General features: G+C 46.1%; 1 long non-coding RNA gene across 2 annotated transcripts in view; it reads right to left on the reverse strand.

Annotated features, from left to right (window-relative positions):
• Nucleotides 1-6,429: 6,429 nt before the first annotated feature.
• Nucleotides 6,430-19,642, reverse strand: part of LOC144141394 (uncharacterized) — a 68,257-nt gene continuing 55,044 nt past the window's right edge. For both annotated transcript variants that reach the window (XR_013316578.1, XR_013316579.1), the window contains one exon: nucleotides 6,430-6,912. This is a non-coding gene — a long non-coding RNA (uncharacterized LOC144141394). The remainder of the gene's footprint in view (nucleotides 6,913-19,642) is intronic.

Below are 19,642 nucleotides of genomic sequence, written 5' to 3' on the forward strand. Positions count from 1 at the left end.
CCTTCCCTTGATTTATTTTAACAGAGCCCGCAGTCGAACGCTTGCAATCATTATAGGCACTATGTTATGGTCAACAAATGCACGCCTGCATTTCACACGAAATTGCATATGATACCTCAATGCTATTTCAAGGGTCAAGGCAGCTATAAGACATACCGTGAACGTACGCGTTTCCAATGTGCGTATTTCGTATTTGTGTCCCACAACGCACATATTCATTTCAAGATAATTCAAACGCACCTAGCTTCTCTTAAACCTAAATAACTTTAATTCCGTACTGCGTTCCTATTGATAACACGTCTATGCACGGTAATACGTACCCTCTTATGTACACTAACAGGGTATCAATGCTCATGTTAAAGACAAGTACGGTAGAAAAGTCGGAAAGTGCTTTTCAACTCAAATACAAGTACGTTTTTAAAGTTATAAAGTGCTTCAATACTCTACAAATTGTCATGCAAAATTGCTCTCTCTTACTTCTCTTTACTGAACCCATCGAGCCGATTGTAGATGCATCCCGGATTCCTTAATCTCCACGCCGAGACACGAGTATCCATTTGTGCCAGGTGTGTTTCCCTATTCGAAGCCAGTCTGAAAGACGAGACTGAGAGACGAAGGCTGTCTCTTGTTTAAGAGCACGTTGCAAGGAATAGGATAGCGAAGCAGAATATTTTAACCCAGAGTATGCACTCGGAAACAAATTTCAAAAATGTCAAACATCGTCCTTGCGCTGAGAGTATAAAAAAACACAAGAAGGGTCTTCGGGTTTAGGCCAAAAAGCTATGTTTTGATGTTGCCAGGTTAAGTACTGCAGGCATTGTACAGCTTGATCGTTGCATTCCTCCATCATGAGGGCTGTCACCGGGACTCTAGGCACGATGCATGACGTTAATCCAGCGTTTGGCACTCCAGACCGTTCTGCGGCTCCTAGGCACGATTGCATCCCATATTTTGCACTTTCTCATCTTGGTACACAAGGAAAATAAACTTTCTTGGCTCTCTAGAAAGTTTTCCATCTAGGTGTGTTTCAAATTACTAAGAAAGGAGCCTCATGGTAACATTTCCTACAGGCCGGTGGCCTTGGCTATCTGTCGAAGCAAGGTGAAAAAAACCTATTATTCTCGTTTAGTTCCAATGGTTTAGTTCGAACAAAAACGCGTTCTTGTGGTATAACAACACCACAGCGACCATCTACACCTGGTCTGACTTCAAGAATAACTTCAATCATGACATTGATTGACGCGTCGTAAGGAAGCTGCGCGTTGAACAACCCCTGAGTGCACGGGAGCAACAACCGGGTGAGAACTTCACTAGTTACATTTGAAGACGTTGTGGATCTTCGCGGCGCGTCAGCTCGTTCATTTCCCATGCTGAAAAAAGAAACGCAGTAGACGACGTGTTCCACGTGATCGTTTTAAGGACCCTCGATCTGTGACCGCAGAAATTAGTGTTTGTCAGCGTTTTGATGAACTGCCTCGGCAAAGGGTCTTGGTTCGCCATTCATTGGCGACGACAGAATCTCTCTCGGGCCTCACGTTCTCTTTCAATAAACTGCTGCTCCACGCGAAAATCGAAGAATTTCTTCGCGAAGAGGTAGCACGTCAGCTATCGCTGGTGCCGTTTGCTCAGCAGGGTTCATCCAGCCTGCTTCCTGCTCTGCAGGTGAACGTACGCGGAAAGGTTGCATTGGTCCTAACGCCTGATAACGTCGCTACCGCAGCTGTCGCACGTCTGACTGTTCCACAGGAAGTAGGTATTTTCACTGCTCCTCTCGACGCTACATTCACTGCAGGTCCACCTGTCATATCAATGACGTACGCCGACTGACTCGCACAGGCAGTGCACCCCTCTTTCCGCTCGTTTCGGCCGTTGATACCAGCGGTGGTACTGGCCACATGCACGCAGCTTCCCAGTTTCAACCATCCGACAAATAGCTGTGCCGTACGCGAATCCCTGGCGCCCACTCGACAGCCGGCCTATGTTTTTATTGCTAGGGCGCCGGTCACGTTGCGCGTTACTGTCCGTTTCGTCTCCGCATGTGCCCCAGTCTTACGCCTAGGCAGCACGACCACCACATCATAGAGTGCCCTCGGGACAACCTTCAACATCGTTTTCCGCCGACCGTTAGATGTACGAAGGCCGCTGATCACCGTAGACCCGTCGCCGCTCCTTATCGCCAATGCGTCACCACTCCGCCCCCACTCCAGCGCGAAACTGGTTCGCGCAGTTCTTGAGGTACGAACGGCGTACCCTTAGAAATGCGGAAGCCCTCACGTACCTCCGAAAAATGCAATTGACGTGTTAATGGATGGAGGTAATTATGGCGCTACCAACCAAACTTCTCGGTGGTAAAAACGGCCTGTCCTAGCGGTCGCGAGTCCTACAAAGCGCTTATACTGTCGCTTTGTCTCTTGATTTCACCACCCATACTCCGGAACTACGATCCAAACGCCCTTACTGAAGTGTAAACTGATGCCAGCGGCACAAGCCTCGGTGCGGCACTCGCTCAACGCTAGTCTAACTGCGTAGTCTACGTCGTGGCGTACGCTAGCAGGAGTTCTACAAAAGCTGAACAAAACTATTGGGTTACCGAGAAACTTTATCTTCCATCATCAGAGCTCTTTTAAATATCGAACCTATGTCTACGGCCACCGTTTTGATGTAGTTACCGAACATAACTCGCTGTGCTGGCTGTCGTCCCTTAAAGACCCTATAGGAAGTCTTGCTCTTTGTGCACTCCGCCTGCAGGAGTAGGATGTTCGAGTTGCTTATAGATCTTTCCGCCAGCGATATGATGCGGATGCACTATCTCGTTCTCCGCTGCGCACGTAGCGCCATTCGAAGAAAAACAGAGCCGGCCGAAGAGGGATCAAAAGGCAAACGTTCCAAGGTAAACCAGCCGGAGATGAAACTCGTGAAGCGCGCTCACGCACCGGTGATGACAGCCGTTGGTCTGTCATACATGCTCATTCAAGGATTCACCAGTCGGTTAAAAGGGATTGGACGGTGACAGCACTTCAATGAATTTTCATTACATTGCCCCCCGGTGAAGCAGGAGCGATGCTGGCGACTTTCGGCGACAAAACGACTGTGGGGTCGTAGTAGGGCTTCAAGCGACTGACGTATACGTTTTCGCTGCCAGGACAGCGACGGTCTGTAGAAGCTGTCAGCGGTTCAGCTGTGTAGTTCACGGGAGAAGTAAACTTGAGGACGCGGCAGGGGCCATGATATTTCGCATGCCGCTTGGAGGATAGACTCGGTGATGGAGTGGGCATCCACAGCCTCCCAAAATCGCCAGCACGAAAGGAAGACGTTGTCGTGAAGATGTTTCTGGCGACCGTGGTCATTTGTTGTCACTGTGCGGGCGACCTGCCGGCTCTCTTCGGCTTGTCGACTTATGTCAGAAAAAGGGTGACATATTAAACGGGGCTCGTAGGACTGCATTGTGTCGATTGTACAAGATGGGTTGCGTCTATAGAGGAGGAAAAATGGTGAAAAGCTAGTAGAAGTCTGTGCGGCGGTGTTGTAAGCATCATTATCATCACCAGCCTATCTGCACCCACTGCAGGGCAAATGCCTCTCTCATTCTTCTCCAATTACCTCGGTCCTGTGCTAACGGCGACAACTTTATCCCCGAAAACCGTTGTAAGCAAACATTATGAAATGTAGCAGTAGATCCAATTTTAATGATCACGAGCGACGTACATTGTGAGCATGTCTTCGAGTGTGCTGTTTAGTCTATCAGCCAGACCATTCTGTTGGTGGTATGCGGAACTAGCGCGATGAACAATTTTACACTGAGCCAGAAGGAATAAAACAAGCCCGGAGAGGAATACGCGCCCTCTTACGCTTAGTAATTCGCGTGGTGCACCATGCCGCAAAAAAACGGAGCTCAAGAACAAACCAACAACATCACGCACCGAAGCACCTGGAAGCACTGCGGTTTCGGCGTACACCGTTAGGTTGTCGACAGCTACAATAATGCAGCGCTTGCCGGAAGGAGCGCATGACAAGGGGCCGTACAGGTCAATGCCGACACAATCGTAAGGATGAAGAGGACATGACAGAGACTGCAGAGGGCTGGCTGGTTCCGGTGCAGGCGTCTCGCGACGCTGACGGTCAGTGCAGGCATGATTGTATTCACGCACGAAGCTGTACATTCCGTGCCAATAGTGTAGTTGGCGGAGACGAGTGTACGTTTTAAAAGTTAGAAGTCAAGCGTGAGCGGTATGAGGATCACCGTGGTAAGCAGCGCTTCCATCTGCACCTAAACTGCGCGTAACCACAAGAAGCAATACGGCGATTTAAAAGGTCATCATTCTGTTTGGCGAAGTGGGAGGCTTGGCATCGAAGAGTGCTGGGGTGTGTAGGAGCTGTTGTATTAGATAGAAACTCAACGATCTTCGGAATCCATTGATCATCTCGCTGCCGGCAAGCTATGTCGCCTAAAGTCAATGGCAGTACAAGCCTATCGGCTGCTTTCGAAGGTACATCCAGTTGTAGATCAGTGCGACGTTTGCTATTGAAGTTGTTGTCTTTAAATGTGGCCAAAGATGCGGGAACCTGCTAACTTTTATGATATCCCCAGCTAAACTCGGTAAATTGAAATCTCCCCTACAACGAGAAGGTCGGCTTGAATTATTCCTTAAGTATATATAACTCGGTCATTATTAATAGAAAGTATTGAAGGAAAGTCAGTATTGATAGTGATAGATGGAAACAACATATATGTAGTGGGCTTCAATGGGTAAGTCGAGTAGATACCATACGGAGTAGGATTGACCCACGTGTGCGCCAATGCCGCAAAAAGGAGTGGTTTTACGCAATAGTAGGAATAGTCCCCGTGGGTGATTATTTCATTAGGGTGGCACATGTGACCTTCGAAAAGCACCCTGTTATCACAGATACGGCTATCCTCTCACAATACCGGGCCAAGATGAACAGTACGCTACGTTAAAGGAATAAAAGCATGAAGCTTGTCCGTTTTATTCTTGACGCTTTGGCAGGTAAAACAAGAAACGATATCCTTGTAGCGGCCTTCTCTCTACATCCGCGTTTTGACGAGTTGTGGTAGGTTTCATCTCAGATGTATTTGGAGAAATTTGGCGTAAGTGGGGCATTTCATCCTCCACTTGGCAGTTAACTCGTCAGTTTTACGGCTCCCCCCCAAATTCCTGTAAGTTTCCTGGCGTTTACCAAGACATTGTTTTTGTGTTTCACCAACCAAGATTAGCATTTAGTGGGCGTGTTTATCTCACAGTATACTTTCCCAGGCTATGGGCTGTTTCAATTTGCAGTGTCGACCCAAACTTTCGTCACAACGTTCAATACTTGTTTTACAGATTACAGGCTTTGTATATCTTTTTAAAGGTGTGGTAATGAATGACATTTCAGAACACGCCCGTTGTTAAAATCTTGATGTCTGCAGTGGTATGCATCCTTTTACCCGTTTTATTACCCAAAGCTATGAAATGCTGCTCTACGCCCTGATTGTCAGTAGTACTATCTGTTTTATTTCAAATAAAATCAGTTTACTACAACACAAACTGCTGGGGACCGTGAACAAAAAGCCTCAGAAAGGGCTTGACAGGGTCCTCAGTGCTTTTGACAATGCCATTTTTGCTTGGCAACGTAAATGCAAAAAAAAGGTTCTGTCAGACTGTCAACCATCTGCTTCAGCTGTCTTACAAAAATGAAGGGGTGCGTCTACATGAACTAAATATGAGCACCATCGTTTCCAACAAACCACTGAGGCATAGCTCTTACATATCTACATTGTTCTTGGAAGAAACGAATTGGGCAACTTGAGGAAAAATGTAGTAGTGTAACTAAGAACAGCAACGTTCGTTTTTTAGGCTTACACGATGAATTGGTTATTATCATAGCAAATATAAAAAAATCTGAAATTGCCTTGAAGCGAGAAGACAAAAAAACCTTAGAACAAAGATGCTGGCACATTCAGTTTAAGTGGAATGAACACAAAGGGGACAGGTGGCTGTTGTCCCTAGGAAGTGGGGACGCAGAAATATTTTAGTTCACAAAACTATGTTGCGGTCGTCTAAGGGGGAGCGAAAGAGAATAGGAGGTTTGGTATGGAAAAATCCGAAGAGAAGAAGAAGCCAAGCGGCACCTGCAAGGGCTGCAGATGACTAGAGTCTTTCGAAGATGTTTTCTGATATGTAGATGCGCTTCTTCCTTGCTTGTGAGCCTTTCGGCCATAAATCGGCCTCTTCTTTGTAGTGGTATTTTTCAGGTTCGTTTCGTCTTTTGTGGTTTTATAACGAAAATACATTTTTCACTTCTTTAACCCAATTTTTCCCCTGGTTACGCATTCCACACTGAACGGCCCACTTTTTTATATCCAGACGCGTAAACGGCAAAAATGTATCCCAAGGACAAAAACGGAGACGGGGACAAGCGCAACGTCCAACTAACTTTTATTTATAAAAACACTCTTATACGCACACTAAACGTGCACGCATCACCAAGAAAGTAGGCTGTACCGTGCGTATAACAATCTCGTGTATAAGCACATGACAATTTCCGGCAAAGGTCAAGCTCTTATGCACAAATAGCAACTTGCACCACCCGACAATTGTGTGGCTCCTAGTACCACCAACAAAAAAACAAAGACCGGCCGACAATAAAGAAAGCGCCCGGGGTCATTTACCGCATTCCGTGTTCGGAGTGCCACGCCTCGTACATCGGTGAAAGCAAAAATCTACCGCGGAGGATTAGGCAACACAAAAACGACAGGCGGAAACAGAATAGAGAACGCAGCGCAGTCGCCGAACCCTGTGAAGTAGCCGACCACAAAATTGACTTCTCTGGAACGGCCATCCTCGAAAGGGAGACGAACTGGAGGAATCATCGTTGAATAGTTTTCCCTCTGAAGCCGTCACCCGTGGAGCCCTGCAGTACACAAAAGCAGCGGTCCATTATCGCAGCATGGAAAGAAACTGGCCCGCTGGTATCATTCACATTCGTACAACGTGAGGAATAAAGATGAGCGAAGCCTCTTAGAAACACACTTTGCTGTCACACGGAAGAAATGTGTGCTGCAGACAGTTATTATATAGGCGTCTTGGGCGTGGAATAAATAGCTCTGTCGCCCAGTTCAACCGGAGGGGGCGAGCGGGGGGTACTGTTTGCTGGGAGCACCAATTGAAAGCACCGATGTCCGTGGTCGGAGCATGTAGACTCAATACGCTCGACCTTATCACTGACCTGAACCTAAGCATAGCAAAAAAGCGGTGTCGCCATGAGAACCAAAACTGCTGCTGCCCCATTTGTCCTTCGGCGTTCATTGCTAATTTGGCAAAATATGAGAATGTTTTCTTTTTGCTGACATTTTCTGAAATAGTGGACTATTTTGGGAGAAACTTTGAAGATATCAGAAATGCCTAAACTCACTTCACTGTTCAGAATTTTGAATTTGAAATTTGGCAAACGCTCTTTAGCTGTTTGTAATAATAACAACATTTAACTAACGTATTTTCGTTTTTCTATTACTGACACGCAAGCCCAGCGACATTATTCATGGCTGCTTCACGTTTTTGATAGGGAAGTTGTGAAATATTCGTTTGCGTAATAAAATCGTACGCATACAAGTGGCGCCAGCTGCAACATCGTAGTCAGTGCAAACATTCTATTTACAAGCGTAGCAAAACAATTTCCTTTTATGCCTTTTTTCGAGAGTTGGCTTTCCGTGAAAAACTACTGCCGAATTGTAAGCGTGTTCAAGTGCAAGTATAGTTGCAACAGAGGTCACGTCCCCGACTCCAGTACTTTTTTCGAACAATTCAATTGTCACTGTTTTATTTGATAGCTCCGCTCAATCCTTTCCATTGTAATACACGCACTTCCGTCTTTCCCATTATTCGTTCCAGGCATTTTCCAATTGCTACAGTACTAATAATAATGCTATGGTGGCTTTCAAGGATTTCGTCTGCGTCAGGGATGACATTCTGACAGTTGAAAGATATGATGGCGATTGCAATAGATCACAGTTATTTCTACATCGCAAGTATTTTACCCGCTTAATGCTTAATATTTAAGTTCAGCGTAACGGCTTGACAAAAGGTTTGAGCGAACTGATGGCTCAAGGACTGATACCAGTAGGGTAATTTTTACTGAGGCAACTCTTACCAGAAGAATTCATCGCACACGGCAGTTTGTGCTACGGCAATTCAAAATGTCTTATTTATTTAAACAAGGATTTGCCACCCTGATAAAAGCTCCTCATACGTTCTTGAGCAAGTTAAACTTGGCTCGTTGGCACCAGTTCTTTGTAATGCATCGCGAAACAACAAAGACATAAAACAAAGACATAGAAAAAGGGCAGCAAATAATAATAGCTAAATTTATTACAGGAAGCAAGAGGTGCCCTTGAACAGTGAAATCCTCACACTTTCCGCGAATGTACGCGTCGCCTCTCTAACACGAAAAATATTCCAAACTTCATACACCATGCTCTAACGTTAGCGTCTCACGAGACATTCTAATTGTTTTTATGTAAGATAAAGCACAAGAATATTACGTTTATTGAGATGTAGCTATAAGAGGTTCCTTGTAATTCGTTTTGTTTTTCTAAAGCATGCTGCTCTGCTCGATGAAATTTCCGGTGCTTGAATCCACGCGGACGTCTGCTCCTTGTCGAATGGGCCGCGCCGGTCAGCTTTGACACGAAGGGAAAGGTCATTGCCTACAAAATACAGTTATGACTATTCTTGGTCTTTTTACAACCTTCTGGGCACAAGTAGTTGATGTTAAAAGGGAGATACATTCGGAAATTGATGCCTTCAAACAATAGACCACAGCATGCATTACGCGGAATATCATCTGTGCGGGTCACTTTTGCTCTACTATTTTTGTCACGAGGAGCATGCAAGAGTAGCCACTTCTATACTCTTCCAGGTAAAACTTCCATGGGTAAATGAAATGTAGAGAAGCTTCCCTGCAATTCAAAGCAATCACAAATAAAAAGGGCTGTATCTCTGCTTTTTTATCGGTTGTGTTTACGGCCGAAGCTTGCATTGACTCACTTGTGAAATACGAGCTCACGACAGTGGTCTGAGAAACAAAGAGCCTCGAGAAAAAAAATGTGTCCCTCGTCTCATTCGAAACTCAATCCCAATTATCAAGCCAAAGTCTATCATATATTGCAGGTCTGACACGTTATTCATATGGAAAGGGTTGGAGGTTCTCCTAAGCCCCCGTCGTTGCTGCAGACGCCGCGGACGATAGCACGCACTGAACGCCTTGAGAGCAACTGCCAATTTTATATAGCAGCACTGGAGCCTCGTGTCCCTGTTTACAGAAGCGTCGCAGTGTTGTACCTACGTCCTAGTAACAAAGCAATATCTGCGTGGCTCAAGCATTAGATAAATCGCGCCATATTTGCTTAGAGCACGAGATAAAAAAGGTAAGCAGTTCGCAATTCGTTATTAAAAAGGCTCAGTCTAACTCTGGCAATAATTTTCCGGAAGTAAGCAATTCTTCTAATACACTACAATGAATAATTTTCTTTAACTAATGTGCAAAGTTCTGGCGCCACCAAGATGTCAAGAGTATTTGCGACATCAATCTAATAAAAAAGTTAAAAAGTTATAAATGATACCCATGTAATTTCCACAAATATTTCTTCAAATCAGTTTATTTTGATTCCTGTTGTTGTTATAACATTTAGGAGGTACATCATACAAGCAAAGGGAAGTTTGACTTCTTCATTACGAACCTATCAGTACAGTTGTAAATTGCCTATATTAAAATAGTCTGTGTTCCGGTCAAATTCGGAGCCTGTTAAGTTTCTTGCATTTATACTTACCTTATCCTTCTCTGATTGTGTTGTCCCTTTACAGAGAAGTATACCAAGCACAGTGCCCGTCTTTCCTCCAGGAGGTCAAGCAGGGCTGACGAACTATCATCTAAATACGCACCCAACTAAACGCCACCAATATTTCAACTTTGTTTTGTATTTGAGTTTTCTGCAGTACTTAAAATTATCCGGAACAGCTTACGTAAAAATATCTAAAACTATACAAATATATTTCTGTTGGGCATACCTTTTCGTCAGTCCTTGAAAAATCGGAGCGGGTAGCCCCGATACATCACGATTTCAGCGAAGCATTCGATAGTATATCGTAATCCAGTATTCTGTACAAATCTAATCATATCGATATCTCCTTAACACAGATAAAATGTATTACCCCACATCTTCAACGCACAAAACAATTTGATTAGGGCTGTTACATTTAAGATTTTTGATACGCCCTTACCCCAGAGTGAATAAAGAAAGTGTACTAGGGATGTGAATGCATCTGTTGTATACTAACAACATTCAACGTCCACTCAGGCTTGGTATAACTGTATTCGCCCATAACTGCCAGTTGTACATAGCCGTAGTAAACCTATGACATTTCCCTAAATACCTGTATATATTCTACACCTAATTGTTGAAAAAATTGCGAATTGAACTTAAACCACACCAAAACAGTGGTTATCCCCTTAAGAGACAAAAACTCCGCCGTTTCTGCACAATTTAAAAAGAGATTGCAGAAAATCTGCAAACCCACATCTTTTAATATCTTGCCAAAACATGTGAAAACCGCTTAACCTGCTGAATCAATATCGACAAAATATATTACTGAAACAGTCATGCAGCTCTCGATTCTGCCTAATAATTACGGTACATATATTAATACGATTATAGTAAAGACTGGGGTGCTGGACACGTCAGGTGGAAATGAGTCCCCTTATGCCGCATTGCGTAGAGATTTTACCTCGCGCTATTCATGTTGCGAATCACCAACCTACCTACCTACATACCCACCTACCTACCGACCAACCGACCGACCGATTGACCGACTGACGGTACGATCTACCTCCCTACCTACCCGTCGGGCAGACGCCCTCCCGTGTGTTGCCGCCGAGCTGTTCGGTAGTACCCTCCCGCGCCCACCTGCCACACACCTGACAGCTGTTTATATACTAGACCTGGTAGTTGTGCGATGTTCCGGTCCTGGTAGGCGCTACGCAGGTATTTTCCCTGCCTAATGTTTATCGCACAAACTCGCACAAGGCACATGACCCCTATGGGGCTGACGTCCCTATCTGTGTTCGTACCGCGCTTACTGCACTCTTTTCACTACGCGTACGGCACACCATACGTAGTTGCTCGTCCGTAGAAAATACATACGTGTATATATAAATATATCTATGTATCTCTACAGATATATAAATATGTATTTATTACAGATACCTCAAAGGCCCCACTGGGTGGGGTTTTACATGAGGGGGGGTGAATCACAAAAATAACAGAACAACCCAACAACAAAGAAAAAAACGAACAAGCATAGCACGAGTACAGAAGTCTTCAAGCACGTCATTTCGATAAAGAGCATACAAAAAAACCACCAAAATAGATAACACCAATAAACATAATCACATCGAAGACACAAGAAATAAACTGCACTGGTTTTGGGGGAATTACAACGCGTCCGGGAAGGGCATTACGGTTGAAGGCTGTGAAAATGGGAAATGAATGAAGATAGGTGCTCGTGCGTGCCTGTGGTGGGTATACTGCTTTTTAGTAGTTTAGGCGATTCCAGGGTTGGTGAGCAGTTTTTATGGAGAGGCTGTGGCATGATAACGACTTGTAGAATTTGTGAAAGAGGCGAGATCTTGCTAGTGTACGTCCTGTTTTAAGACTGGGCATTGCAGCTTTAAGTTGGGTTATGCTAGTGTGGTAAGAATAATCGGAAAAGATGAATCTGGTTGCACGGTTCTGAACGTATTCGAGGTTGGTACATAAGTTAGCTTGCGGTAAGTCCCACACTGCACACGCAAATTCCACCTTAGGGCGAACGAGCGTTTCGCAGGTCAGTAATTTGACGGTGGATGGAGCCAGGTTTATGTTACGTTGTAGAAAGCCCAGCGCGCGGCTTGCGTACCTGGTAATGTGATTTATGTGGGATGAATATATGGTCATGAGAAATGGGAAGACCCAGATATTTAGTGGACGAAACTGGGGAAATATCAAAGACCTTTAAGAAACACGTGTACTTGAATTAGGAGCAACGCCTGTGGAATGACATGATGGATGTTTAGAACCGTCAGCCATTTGTTCAGGTATTCATCTATCTTCCTTAGCTCTTGCTGAAGTGCTAAGGTATTGCTGGGTTCGGCAATGGGGCGATAGATCACGCAGTCGTCTGAGAACAACCGAATGCTTGGAGAAATATTGTCTGGTAGGTCCTTCGTGTTTATGAGAAAAGTTAGTGTCGGAGGACTGTCCCTTGAAGAACAGCAGAGATGACTGGTGATAAGAAGGAAGAGGTATTTTTAGCGTAGGCGAACAGCTGTCGGTTAGTTAGAGAGTGTGAAAGACATAGAAATACGTGTTCATCAAGGTTAAAATGTGACATTTTAAATAGCGAACGCTTGTGAGGAACTTTGTGGAAGGCCTTCTGAAAATCTACCAAGATAGCATCCAGAAGGCGTTAATTCTGAATTAAAATTTGTCACTTCGAAGACTGCACATTGAGTGTTGCAGCATAAACGTTTTCAGAAGCCATGTTAATTGGGGAGAAAGAACTTTACAGATTTCAAATAGCTATCTATGTTCGTGTAAATGACAATTTCTGATTATTTTAGAGTAAACACGCGTAAGAGAGATTGGACGAAAGGCATTATTTGTATATATATATTGCAAAGCCGCTAGGCGTTGTGAGGAAAAGGTGGGAGCATCGTCTGTGGTGAATGAACCATAACAGTGCACAGGACGCGGCCGATTGTAAGAGAAGGAAGAAGAGCGGAGCTAGTTCCAGAAGAATTTTTTTTGGTTCCAAAATTGTTAGCATCACTGTACCCTATTTGATCTTCGTTTGAAACTAATTACTAAGATTCTTAAACACTGAGATCAAAATAAGACATGGCCGATCCCCCAGAGTGGTTACGCGCCATTCTTGTCCCGGATCCTACCAACCAACCAACCAAGAAACATGGCGTCCAAGTACACGGTCGGAGTTTTATTACAAGTGGTGCAGTCAAAAAGCCTTCAAATCCAAAGGCGACTAAGCCTTCAGAACTGCTCTCCCTCCTGGGGATCTAGCCTCAGAGACGGTCCTCAGCAGCGACAAAGACCTGGCACGCCTTCCGGCCCTGCTGCCCGAGTTCATCGGTTGTGCCTATTCCCGACACGAGCGCCGAAAGCAAGTAACGCTCAGCACACTGGCGAACCTGCTTCGTTTGCGGCCTTCGTGAGCGGTAGGTGTCTTATAGACTCGCCGCTGCTGCCCGCGTTCACGCCGTGATTTCTGCTGACTTCGAATTCTCCTCCTAGAGGGACCAACCTTTCCCAGTTGTGACCAGTGCTGCCTGTGGCGGCTATTTAGTTTGGGCTGTCCAGGCCCTCACAGATGTGTGGCGGCGGCTTCCCGACGTCGCGCCCACCCAAGCATATGCGGTGCATGGCAGCGCATTTTCATCGCTGCCCACGCGGACGTCCCGGTGTTTCGTGGATTTCAGGAAGATGCTTTTAGTTGGGTGCAGCGCATTGACAGCCTTGCCGCTTGCCACGCGTGGCCCGAGAACATCAAGGGGTCATTCGCTGCAGAACACCTGAAGAACAAGGTCTACCCCTCCACATTACTGGGGAAAGAAAAGAGCACTTCAAAAAAAGAGCAGCGATGTGGTGGGGTGGCTTCCTACGGGTGTCGCGTATGTCATGGGCACACCGATGGGCATTAAAATAATGCTCGCGTTACAAAACTGCACATGTGCGTATGCATGTGTCAACATTTCTGCATCTCAAATTTCACGTTCACACAACACGAGCTCCTGAAACTTTACGTTCCTGTGTGGCGGCTGTGTTTGCTGTAAATGGTCTAAAGTCTCATCAAAACATTTTTTCTTGATAAAATCGACATGCGAAGAGCCTTAAAGTGTTTTTTGATATTATAGCGTTCACCAGTCTTAAGTTTACATTGTAATGTATACCTCAGCCTTTTATTTACCGTCTTTCACAGCCATCAGACATCTGGATCATGATGATGATAATGGTTGGAGTTTTTTGGCGCAAGGCCATCTGGGGCAAAGAGCGCCAAAGAAAAGTATCTAGAAGAAAATAGTGGCTACTAAAGCCAGAACAACAGTAAAATCAATTAACGGCAATGGTGATGGCTGGTGTACAGGGCCAGGTTTGATTACGCATGATAGGAAATGAGGTTTAAAAAGTTAACATCAGACAAATATTTAAAAACGCGTTGCACAGAGACCATGTTGTTATCACCCAAAAATAATGAAGGGTGTAGCGGAATGTGTTGTCTGTATAGTTCCTTGAAGTATCTGTGTCTTGTTGTGTCGAGTGTCTTGCATGTGATTAAGATGCGGACTACGGATAGGCCCTCCCCACACCTGCTACACCCATATCTTGGAGAGCTAGTGAGCAGGTGTGAGTGCGTTACATGTGTGTGGCCTATCCGCAACCTAGCTAGGGTAACTTCAATGTGTCTGTTATGTGAGTCAGTAGCGTATGGTCTCCCAAGTGAAGTTATATTACATGGAACTTGTTATCTGTCTGTTCACTCCAGTGTGTTTGCCACGTGTAGTGAAGTTGGTGTCTGATGTGTGGCTTCATATCTGTGTACGGCAGTGTTGCTATGCCCACTGAATTCAAGAGTGTAGCAGCAGTGGCCATTTCATCTGCGGTTTCATTCCCGGCTATTCCACAATGGCCAGGAACCCAACATATTGGTATTTCAAGACTTGATGCGTATGCCGCCATAAGGCCCTTAAAAACAAGATTGATTACATAATTTTTTTAGCGTTTTCTAGACAAAAGTGCACGTACACCACTAAGGGAATCTGTAAAAACTATGAACTTTGGAATTTGATGTTGGACAATGAAGTCTAAAATAAGTAAAATGCCGTGTGCTTCAGCTGTAAAAATGCTGTTGTGGGAGTTCATTTTCTTTGCCACGTTAAAGTTCAGTCCATGCGCAGCACAAGACACAGCATCAGCTGTCTTTGATGCGTCGGAGTAAAACTCTGCACACTGGTACTTATCCTGCAGGAAGAGGAAATGCTGCATAATAGCTGCCCTTGGTGCCCTGTTTTTGTCGAACTGCACAAAGGACAGGTCACAAGAAACATCCCTGGCTTGCCATGGTGCAATAAAATCAATGATCGCTGTCTTATAGATATATGAAAATGACACTGCTAGCTCAAAAGCTTCTGCTCTCAGTCTGAGAGGGAACGGCATGAGAATAGATGGACGGTTTAAAAATAGCTGCTGTGAGGATGCATCATGAATGGTCGAGTTAAGAGGATGATTTGTCAGAGACATGATTTTAGAGGCATACAACAAGTCAGTGTATATCCTCTGGTGATACAGGGACCATTTGTGGCACTCTGCATAGAGGCTTTCAACAGGGCTGGTGCGAAAGTCGCCACAAGCAAGGCGAAGCCCCAAATGCAGAACTGGGTCAGGCATTTTAAGTGCCGTTTTCGTTGCAAACCCATATACGACGCTGCCGTAGTCCAAGCGAGATCCTACCAGTGCAGTATAAAGACGCAGGAGTAGCTCCTTGTCTGCACCATACGATTGGTGAGAGACAACTTTAAGGATATTCACAGTTTTTAGGCATTTTTGCTTAATCATTTTCAGATGAGGAAGAAATGTTAGTTTGTGGTCGAATATTAGGCCTAAAAACGTGTGCTCCTTTTTTACAGGAATCGACACGCCGTTTAGAGTAATGTCGGGGTCCACATGGACCCCGCGAACACGAGTGAACAGAACGCAAGTACTTTTTACGGGGTTCAGCTTAAAGCCATTTGTGTCCGCCCTGCCAGCAAGTTTGTTCACGCCGAGCTGGAGTTGCCGTTCGCAGATTGACATATTACATGACTTAAAAGATATTTGGAAATCATCTACTTAAACTAAACAAGGAATGCTTGGTGGCAATGCCTTACGGAGTGAGTTCATCTTCACTATGAAGAGTGCTGCTCAAAACACCTTGAGGCACGCCATTTTCCTGAACATGTACATTAGAAAGTGCACTACACATTCTTAGACGGAAAGTTTGTTCAGACATGTAGCTAGAAAGAGTGCTCAGCATGATGGCCGAAACACCGAATGACTTCAAGTCACTCAAGATGCCGTATCGCCATGCTGTGTCGTAGGCCTTTTCCATATCAAAGAAGAGTGTAATGCAGAACTGTTTAAGAAGGAAGGCATCTTTTATGCAGGATTCCAACGCAACAAGCTGATCATTGGTTAAGCACCCCGCCCAGAAGCCTGCCTGGCAGCCCTCGAGAAGACCGTTGTACTCAAGGAAGTACACCAGCCTGAGATTGATCATCTTCTCGGAGAGCTTGCACAGACAGCTCGTCAGGGCTAATAGACAGTAACTTGAGGGGGACGACGGGTCATTTCCTTCCTTCAAAAAAGCCACTACTATGGCCTCCCTCCAAGACTTTGGAATGTGCCCCGAAACCCATATTTTATTAAATAGATGTAGAAGTGTTTCGAGTGTGTCTGCGTGTAAGTGTAGTAACATTGTGTATGTGATGTTGTCTGGGCCTGGAGCTGAGGGTTTAGACGTGCTTAGAGCAGTCCTCAGCTTATGTAGTGAAAACATGAAGTTGTATGAAGTCTGTGATTTGTTGTTGTCGCGTAGGGACTTCTTTTCACAAGAGGCTTTATGTTTCAAGAAAGTGTTTGTGTAGTGTGCAGAGCTGGACACGTGTTGAAAGTGTTGTGCGATTTTGTTAGCCTGGTCTTCGAGTGTGTCCCTGTTGTACTGACCAGGGGCAGGCTATGTGTATGTTGTCCTTTAAGTTTGCGTATTCTTGTCCATACCTTGTGTGCGTCTGTGTATGAGTTAATGGAATTAAGGAAGGTGCGCCAAATCTTCGTTTTGCCTCACGGCGCACACGTTTTCCGAATGCCTTGGCCCGTTTGAACTAAATGAGGTAACCCGACGTGGGGTACCGACGGAGGATACCCCCCGCCTTGTTCTGGGCCTCCCGCGCCCGCCTACAGTCTTCATTCCACCACGGCCTCCGCTGGTTGCGCGGGGCACCAGAGGCGTGGGGAATAGACTTCTCGGCGGCGTCGAGGATGTGTGCTGTGAGGAATTGAGCGGCTTCATCCACGTGTAGGTGTCTTATGGTTGTGTAGTGTAGTTTCGATGTCTCTGTAAATGTGTTCCAGTTAGCTCGTGCTTCATCGAACCTACTATGGGAAGATGAACTGCTTGGCCCTTTACCTATATATGTTAGTGAGGTGGGGAAGGGGTCACTGCCATATGGGTCAGTTCCCACACCCCACTCGAGAAGAGGAAACAGAACTGCGGAGCCAATAGCCAAGTCAAGGTATGAATATGTGTTGTGCCCTATGTTATGGTAGGTAGGCTGTTTATTGTTGAAAAGGCATGCTCCTGAAGATGTAAGAAATTTCTCTATCAGGCGACCTCGGGCATCCGAACGAGTAGAGCCCCGAAGACAATTGTGTGCATTAAGGTCGCCTGTTAGGATGTATGGTTCGGGCAGCTGTTCGACCAACGCCTCGAAGTCAGAGCTCGAAAGTGCAAGATCAGGAGGAATATATATGGAGCATACCGTTATCAACCTATTAAATATTATTGTTCGAATCGCTACAGCCTCAAGGACAGTGTTCAAAGTGAAAGGGTGGCATGCTAAAGATTTCCGGGCGATTATGACCACACCCCCTGAAGAGTGTGTGCAGCCATCCCTGTCCTTTCTGTATACCAGGTAACTATTCAAGAAATTTGTGTGTTTAGAATTCAAATATGTTTCCTGAACACACAACACACTTGGCTGATTACCATGCAGTATTTCTTTTAAATCGTCAAGATTTTTAAGAGGACTCTGCAGTTCCATTGAATTATGTTCTCTCTTCCCATTATGAAGTGTTCGGAGCTACTGGACTGTGTTGTTTATGTGTCGTCTTTCGGGGCTGTGACTCTCGTCGTTTTTGGCTTGTAGGGAGGCTTTGGCGTCGGGACGCCTTCCTTGCGGTGCACCGCAGACAAGAACGGACCCACGTCCATTTCATCCTCGGATGTCCTCGGAGCGCCTGAGGGATCAGGCTCCTCGGACCGCGAACCCTTTGGGGCGCGCATTTCCTTGCCCGCAACCACTGAGGGATTCAGGAATGCCTCGGATGGCGCAGGCGGTGCGGTGGGGGTGGGAGCTGCCGCTGGCTCCCCCATGTCCATCTCCTCTGCGCCCTCGCCTGTAGTTTGGGCCGCTGGAGTGGACGTGGAGGATGCAGCATCACTTCTACCAGACGTGGTTGCCCCCACAGCCGCTGCTGGCTCAGCGAGCGGTGCGGAGGCTGGTTGGGCTGCCTGAGGCAACCCAGGGGGGGCGGGGGCCGGGGGCGGGACCAAGTCAGACTCGCGGTACTGTGTCTCCGCAGAAACCAGACGCCGCTCCGCCCCTGGCGAGCTGCATCGGCTTACCTCCCCAGAGGGAAAGAGGCGAACCTCTTCCGCGCCTCTGGGAAGGTGATGTTTTCAGTGACTTTGATGTTAATGATGTTCTTTTCTAATTGAAACTTTTCACAGCTGCGGGACCATGCTGCATGCGGCCCCTGACAGTTTGCACAGGTGAAGGTAGTAGAGTCACAGTTTTCAGTAGGGTGGTCATGTGCGGCGCATTTCGCGCGGGTCGTTTTGCCGCGACAAGAAGTTGTAGCGTGCCCGAATCACTGCCACTTGTAGAAGCGGCGCGGGTTAGGTATGTACGGACGTACACTACACCTCATGAAGCCAGCATTGATGTGCTCAGGAAGTTTTGATTCGTTGAATGTCAACATTATATGCTTTGTTGGTATTTCCACATTGTCACGACGGATGGTGATTCTCCTGACAGCGGTAACGCCCTGGTCCTTCAGGCCTTCCAGAAGGTCGGCCTCTGTTTCACTTAGCAGATCTGGCTCAGATATCACACCCTGCGAGCTGTTGAGGCTGCGGTGGGGTGTGACAGTGATGTCCAGATCTGCCATGCGGGTTTGAGTCACGAGATTTGGGGCTTGCTGCTGCGTCTTGACTTCAACTAACACTTCGCCTGTTCGTAGTTTTTTTGCCTCGAAAGATTTGCCAATTATTCCTTCAAGAAACATTGAGACGAGGAATACAGACTGGGAAGAGAGGGGTTTGGACTTAGCTGTTGATTGAAGGACCAAAAAATGAGGATAGTGGTCAGGTTTCGGAATGTTGATGGTTGGTACGGCTGGAAAGGAAACTTCGGTGCGGCCCCTTTTCAGGGACCGATCACGTTTTGAGGGGGGTTTTGATTTATCCATACGGCATAGAAAAATGCAGGGTGACGGGGGTACTTTCTTCTTTGACCTTACCCTGGTAGTCAAAGAGGTCCCGAAGCTCCCTGCCTGGTAGACAGACATGGAGCCCATCGGCCGGAGCTTGACCAAAGCTCCGACGGCCACCGTTTACGGCTTCTACCCTTCACCTTTAAACACCTCGCCACGGTTGGACACGGCTTATGTATGGGAGCTCGGGGTCCGCGTTGTCGCTGCTCACAGTCACCATGAATACTCAAGGTGCCCCGTGCGGGGAGACATCTCGATCAGAGGAATCAACCATGCTGACCAGTG

This window comes from Haemaphysalis longicornis, unplaced genomic scaffold (assembly GCF_048455015.1).
Source record: "Haemaphysalis longicornis isolate Haplotype H1 unplaced genomic scaffold, Haemaphysalis longicornis Haplotype H1 scaffold_6, whole genome shotgun sequence".
NCBI classification, from domain to species: Eukaryota; Metazoa; Arthropoda; class Arachnida; order Ixodida; family Ixodidae; genus Haemaphysalis; species Haemaphysalis longicornis.